Genomic DNA, 7,633 nt, shown 5'->3' with positions numbered 1-7,633 from the left:
GACACGCCGTGAAGCAATAAATAATAGAACAAAGGACAGCTGCTTTTAAAAATAGCCATCGTTTTGTATTTTATCTTTTTTTTATTGTTGAGTGGTCGTTTGTCATAATTGTTAATTAGCTTGAGCAATTTAGGACAAAGTGGAGCTTCATTTTTTATTTAAAAAAAAAGATTTTAATGAGCGCTATGATTTTCATTTGTCTCAATGGCTTTGTATGCATTATTCCTCATCATTTGCTACTTCTGCTTGCCTTTTTTTTTTTTTGCACATCAACCTTTTTCAGGGTATTCAAATGCTACAAAGTCCTTGCGCATTTGGATAAAAAAAAATAAATATATATATATATAAAATGTAGCAATGCAGAATATTGTACATCCTTTTCTTCCTCAAAGTTATGAAATGCTGAGAGCATTTAACTTATCTACATGGCCACTATTAAAAAGCAATCATAAATACGAGGCGTTAATTAACCCATCTTTGTCACAACGCAGACGGTCCCACGAAACCAAGAAATTTTCCAAGCCCGAGGTGACGCAAAAGCGAGAACAAAGTGAGCCTGTGTAATTTTAGAGGACATCGTCAGCATGCAGTTCCATGTTGTCATGCATATGAAATGCCTCTGAAAAGACTCCTCCGAGGCAAAATAGTTCACCTCTTAAACTCTAGTGAGGGAGAAACGGTTATTATTCTCTCTGATATATTATACACTTTATCATGGTCCCCTTGAGAGGAGGGATAGCCGTGCCACGCTATTAAAGGCTTCTCCCTGTCCAAATCAGTCGTTTCAATTTCAATGTGCTTTCACACTTGCACACAAAGTCAAAGTGAAAATGGTCTCGAGTTAGCTAATGAGATTGGAAATGCAATTACAGCTGCTGACGAACTAGGCAACATCTTGACCACATTTTTTTACGCACCCGGTTCAACAAGGACATGCTTGTTCTTCAATTTGTTCATTATAAGTGACCTCTCACCATCCGATGAAATTTGCTCCTTGACAGTGGTCCCCCCCCCCCACCCCAGGGCCAAAATACAGCGGTGACTCTTCTAATCAAAGAGCTTCGCACCCCGCCCCTTTGCTGAGTCGTGTTCAACACGCGCACACACAGATAAATGTCCGACCACAAGTTGGTTGAGGCGCAACAAATTGCACTCAAGTAGGAGTATGGACTATTACTTTGGAACGACTCCAAGTCATCATCCAAATAATTACTTGGAAAAAGAAATCAAATCAGGAACATCCACTGCACAAACCAATACAATTAGGAATGTGCAAATTCAGATATCACCGGATCTGACACAGTAATAAACACAAGCTTGATAGAATAACACAAATTGCCATGACATCTGTGACTGGTCTGAGCTGAAGAGCTGCTACTATCAGCCATCAGCCTGCGCATGTTAGCATGCACGAGCTAGCATGCTAACACGCGCCTCGTAGTGCGGCGTGCTTTGGCTGCCAGGATGGCCGAGTGGTCTAAGGCGCCGCGTTCAGGACCCAGTCTCCCCAGGAGGCCTGGGTTCGAATCTCGAATTTCCCCATTGTGGCACTAATAAAGGGAATATTATTATTATTATTATTATTATTATTAAAGGGGAAGTCAAGCCCAAAATTTTTGTTACAATTTGCGTACACATTCAGACAAACAGATGATCAAACAAACTCAAAGATTTATTCAAAGTAATCACCAGTAAATCGCTCATATTTTGATAACCGAGACTTGCTTTTTCTCTCTGCTTAATCCCCATCTACCTTAATCCATTAGCGCAAATATTTACGACCTGCTCTCGTCTTCCAACGACACTCGTTGGTCTCAAAGCGCCCGACGGTGGAAATTGATGATGAATCAACATTTTGCTTTGGGCTCCCCAATGAAAGCAGGTCGCGATCTGCCTGCAAAAAGCGTCTTCCTTCCAGCCCAACTCGCTGATGTGCACGACTGGGCCCGCGTTGCGGACTCGCTGACAGCTCCAGCGTCCAATTTAAAAGGCAGGCCGGGGAGTTGGCTCCACAACACAGGCCTCATAATTGCCATGTTTCTTGTCTTGTTAAAGAAGATAAGACAGGGATCAAAAAAAAAAAAAAAAACCTCTTCTGGTCTTTGGTGAGAAGATTTGCGACTGTTTGGACCCAAAAGAAGACACGGAGCATCCGAAGAATAATTCAACCGTCTTTATTGAAAACACACAAAAACAAAGCGTGACTGATGAGTAGGTGGAAAATAATTGAAGGAGTCATCAGGACAAAAAGTGCCGGATGGAAGAACCGGGCTTATCAAACAACACAAGTCCAACAATAACAGGAATCAAAGTCAACAACAACTCGGACGTGAGACAAAACGAGACCCAGCACGGACGAAGGACGCAAAGGCACTAAAGACAAACAAAGTGACGAACATCGGGATGAGACTTAAGCTGATTGGCTAACACGAGGCACCAGACAAAGGAAAACCAACTGAAAAAACAAAAACACTTGAGTAGCAAATGTCTGGGGATAAAAAAAAAAACACTTTTGTCCTTTCTCACTGAATTTCTTAAAATTCAATGAAAAGAAAACAGAAGTTCGGGTCTTGGGTCCCAGTGGCCCTTGGACTTTCAAACCTGCAAGCCGACAGTCTCGAACTTGGGTTTTAAGTTGGACAGTGATTTGAAATGTTTTTTTTTTTGTTTTTGCACGGTCCAGCTTCTTTCATCTCAGGCGGCTGGCAAAAGTGCAGCCCTTTCTTTCTCGTCTGCACTTAGAAACAGCAATCCAGGCCTTCGTTGCATCTCGGCTAAATTGTTGTCATGCATTTTATTTTGGAGTCAGCCAGCTCTCCCTCAAGCGTCTCCAGTTGGTGCAAAATGCTGCTGCCTACCGCCTCCGAACCGAAGATGAGAAGCGGGGAGCACACAGCAGCAATTCGGACCTCACTTCGATGGCTCCCGAAGCATTTTCAAGTTCAAACCTTGAAATGGCCTCGGCTCAGCGTACCTCTCCGAAGCGCCGGAGCCTCGGGAACGGCTCGACTGCTCCTGCGGAACTGCCTGTGGCTGTTCACACGTTTTTTCTTTTTTCTTTATTTAGAATATGCTGACATGTGGAAATTGTAATGCTGTGTTAATTCACTAACTGCTGCAAAATGTGCTTTCATTCGGAACGCATGATGAGTTACGCGAGGAGCAGAATTTTTTTTTTACTTTTGACATCACAATTGCAGAACGAGGGAAAACTGTGGATTTGATTGCAGGTACACTTTTTTAAGCCGGACCTTTCAAGAGATGTGATCTCTCGTGAGCTGAGGTGGTCCAACACTCAGCAGTGCGTAAGTGTGTCTCTCGATATGATTTCTCCAGCCGTGGCGTCCTAAAGGATGGTATTTATTCGATTTATTCAAGTCGGACTAAGTAGGACTTCACTGAAGGCCGACGTGCAAAACGCACGGCCGTTTCTAATTATGATCAAGACGAATGTCGGTCTCATGGATGTGCACGTGCCACTAAAATGGAGTCAATTTGGCCTCCTCACGCCATCAAACTTTTTCCATAAATTCAAATAATTCCAATCATTTTTTTTTAACCTGTCCCAACTCATTTGCACCACAAAAATAGCGATATTGCCCTTTTTCGAATTTCCATGCGCTGGTGCCAATCTGCTAACAAATAATAAGGCATCATTACAACACAAGTGCAGTCACAAAAAGGCGATTTGACAATCGGCTGTATTGTATTTGCTGCATCATTCATGCACTTCCAAATGCATTTAGTCACACTTCATGCGGGCGGATGGCGTGGAGATGAATTTATGAATATGTATAATGCAAATGACCGGTGCTTCTTCTTGTCACGAAGGTGATGATGACGGAAGCTTTGTGTAGTGAGCGACCGAGACAAACAGCTGCTGGAGGAATTGAAGATTCACCGCGTCACGACCGCCAACTTTTGATCCAGCTGACTTCAGAGGTAGGGCCATAAATGATGCATCTCTGCGGAACCATCAATTATGCCCAAAGAGGACCTAATAGAGGTAGAAACCTGGACAGATAGTTTTCACTCGCAGCTTCCAGAAATGAGACACTCACAATGACCTGCACAAAAACTGAAATGCCTTGGCGGACATAAATAACAAATGCATCGTGTGGGATGCAATTGGTCCCATCTTGGTTTCACTACACAAAAAAACATATTTTGAAATGTTATTGTTAGATACTATCCGTATGAGGCAGTACAATCTCAAAGGCCAATATGAAGTAGTTATTAATTACCGAATAATTGTAAAGTGTATTTGAGAATGACAACATCGGAATATCCAGTCCAGCGTTCAGATGTTGCAGGCTCCCGTAATTATTATTATTATTATTATGTACTGTATAATAATTATATAATAATTATTATATATTACATATTATATATTATACGTTGTTATTTTTATTATTATATAATTAAATAATAATAATTATTATATATTACATATTATATTATTTTATTATTATTATAATATAATTAAATAATAATAATAATGATTATATATGATATATTATGTTTCAGTCTGCACCTGCATGCAGCCCTTCGCAATGACCTGCCGCTATTGGCCGGTTCATCTTTTAGGGGGCCCGTTTCCAATTTCGTAAAGTAGAAAATGACCCAAAGTGGCCCAAAGCAAATTTGTCTACCCCTTCTAACAAGAAACGTCCACATGTGAGCAATTAAAGGGACACCTTACGTCTGACGGGGCATTTTACACAGAGGGATTAGGAATGATGGAGTGAAGGAGGAGAGGAAAGAAAAAGGAAAGCCAAATTGACGGAATGAGGCTGAAGGATGAAGCCGAGGCGGTCAGACAAGATGCTGAAGAGAAGATGCCAGATGAGAGAAAGAAAGAAGAGTGAGAGAAAGGACAGCTTGAGCTGAAATAACATTTGGCACCAAGCTAAATGCCACCTATATCTTCTTTTTTTTTTTTGCTCTCAATCTGACTTCAGGATGGTTCCCAGGGAGGCAAAAAGAAACCAAATTATATGCATTTTGGAAAAAAAAAAGAAAAAGTAGGAAATAATTGCTAAACATTTGTATTTATTTCTTTATTAAAATGTATACATGGACCGTGCACGTGCAAAGCCACCGTTTGTCTCCTCAAATTCACCTTAGAGCTTAAACGAAGCGGCCAAATGTCTGAAAAGCTGAAAAAAACAATGTGGACTTTGTCAGCTAAAACTTAAAAAAATTGAATCAGGAAGACAATCCGGACCCTTTTTCAATTCTTTTCCCAAAGTCTCGTCTCCCAAAAATGAATTCCTCTCTCGCTTGCGATTTTGCACACACTTATTATCGATAGAGCGCCCAAATTAGACAGTGACCTTTTCCACTTTGTGGCGATGTTGTGTCATTGTGCGGACACTGCAGTGCTGAGATCAAGTCTCTGAGCTGGAAGTTGTAAATGCCATCACATTAACAATGTCTCCAGGGTGCAAAGAGTGCCTGGCATCACGATGGAGCATTTTGTTGCAAAGTGGTCGCATCGCTCATGTCATGTGACTCGGGCTGCCATCTTTGGTATTTGTGTGATCGCCTCGGCATCCTTCCAATGACTTCGCCGGAATGAAATCAAAGAATACCTTTTTCCTCATCAAATCACCACTGAAACACGTTTGGACGGACGAAATAGTTTTTTTCTAAATAATAATAATAATAATAATAATATTGCCTTTATTAGTCCCACAATGGGGAAATTCGAGATTCGAACCCAGGCCTCCTGGGGAGACTGGGTCCTGAACGCGGCGCCTTAGACCACTGGGCCATCCTGGCAGCCAAATTGCTCTGGGCCAATTTCGCAGCAGCGAATGTCGACGTCAGCATACGTCCATCGGTAGAAGCAGCGCCGATTAAACTTAACCAGTAAATGAAGATTACACCTGAAATGAAAATGCCACTCACCTCTCATGGAAAGACAAAAAAACTAAACAAAAACATAGTGCTGCCTGTGGTGTGGGTTTATTTCTGTTTACGTTGTGTTAAAATAAACGTAAAAGAAAAAAAGAAACTCAAACAAAAAAGAGAAACGTCACCCGAGGATGCGAATTGGAGTCAATCCGTGGGGTGCACAACGTCAGCTGCCGTCATGAAGTTGCGGCTTTGTTGAAATTTCAGGACGTGAAATGTGTCAACTTTATTCCTTCTTTGATTGTTTTAGAGCAAAGGTCCAACATCGGCATCAAGCACACTCAAGAATTTTAGGCGTTTATTTTTAGAACACCTTGAGAGTCACTCGCCATTTTACTTTTTTTTTTTTTTTTTAATTAACCCCTGAAAAAAAAAATGATACTACCTCTTCTTGCTGACTGAATTGTTTGATCAAGTTGAAGGAGTACGGTTTGTATCAACTTCTCACTTCTGATCCTAATACATCTAAATTTATAAACTATCGTCACCGTTTCCAACATTCCACATTTGACTGGAGTTTAGAAGAACAGGACGGTTACAATTCATTTGGCACCATTCGATTGGTCACTGTGTACGGGAAATAAAGTGTCACTTTGCGTTTGTATATTAATAAGGCATTGCTTCCAACGTGATGATCTTGCAAAATTTTGTGAGTTTCGTTCTAATATTTTCAGACTATGGTTATTATATTTTAGTGCTTCTGAAGTTGTGGGGCTTCCCCCCCTGGAAGGGGGGGGGTGCGATGCTGAGTGGGGCGAGTGTGACCCTGGGGAACATGTTTGTTTTTTTCCCCCACCATACTCCAGTAAAGTGTAATTGCAAATCCACTCCAGTAGATGGCAGTGGCGCTGTCTTTGCCTGTTTTGCACAGCGAGGATTAACTCTACGGTGTCGGGTTTTTTTTGCAACAAAAGTGTTATTTAGAGTTGCAGCGGAGAGTGGGTGGTGGGGGGGGCACATTTTTTTCTTCTTGCAGGGGGGGCGTAACAGAAAATAATTGAGAAGCACTCGTATATTGCAATACATGTCCACAAAAATTTCAGAGACAATTGGACATGTTTTTTTTTTGTTCAATATGTGTGTACCTGAATGCAATGCTCATGAATAATCAGTTGATGGCGAAATTTCTGCTCAACGCATCAGAAGCACAATTTCTCTTCTGTACTTTTTAACAGAGTTGTTGGAAGATGAAGGAAAATGAAAGAGTGGGCCCGTTCTTACTGAGCAGAACCAAGGCTATTGTGTGTGGATCACACATTTCCATCACCACATGAATGAAATCACTGTGTGTCAAATGCCTTTTGTAATTGCCCCCCCCCCTTCTTTTTTGAGACACAATAGTCTACTCATTGAGATTTTACAAACAAACAAAACAAGAACATTTTAGCCACAGATGCATTTATTTTCGATCTTGTTTGTCCTATTTTGGGTCCCGGAGGGGCAAAGGTGCCCAATTTTGGTCCTCGAGGTCCCCTATCCAGCCTGTCTTCGATGTCTCCCTCCTCCAAGACACCCGATTCAAATGATTGGCTCATCAGCATGCTTTACAGAAGCCTGATTATGATCCTGATCGTTGGAGCAGGGAGACATGGATCGGGGGCTCTCGTGGCACCCCGGCGTCAAAACCTTTCCCAGATGACTTCTGGTAAGGCGCAGTCCGCACTGGACTGGTCGCCATTCAATCGCAGTGCACAAATGGACAAACAAGCATTCC

The sequence above is a fragment of the Idiotropiscis lumnitzeri genome, chromosome 8 (assembly GCF_059441095.1).
Source record: "Idiotropiscis lumnitzeri isolate Australia: NSW breed Sydney's pygmy pipehorse chromosome 8, RoL_Ilum_1.0, whole genome shotgun sequence".
NCBI lineage: Eukaryota > Metazoa > Chordata > Actinopteri > Syngnathiformes > Syngnathidae > Idiotropiscis > Idiotropiscis lumnitzeri.
Note: the sequence above shows the minus strand (reverse complement) of the source record.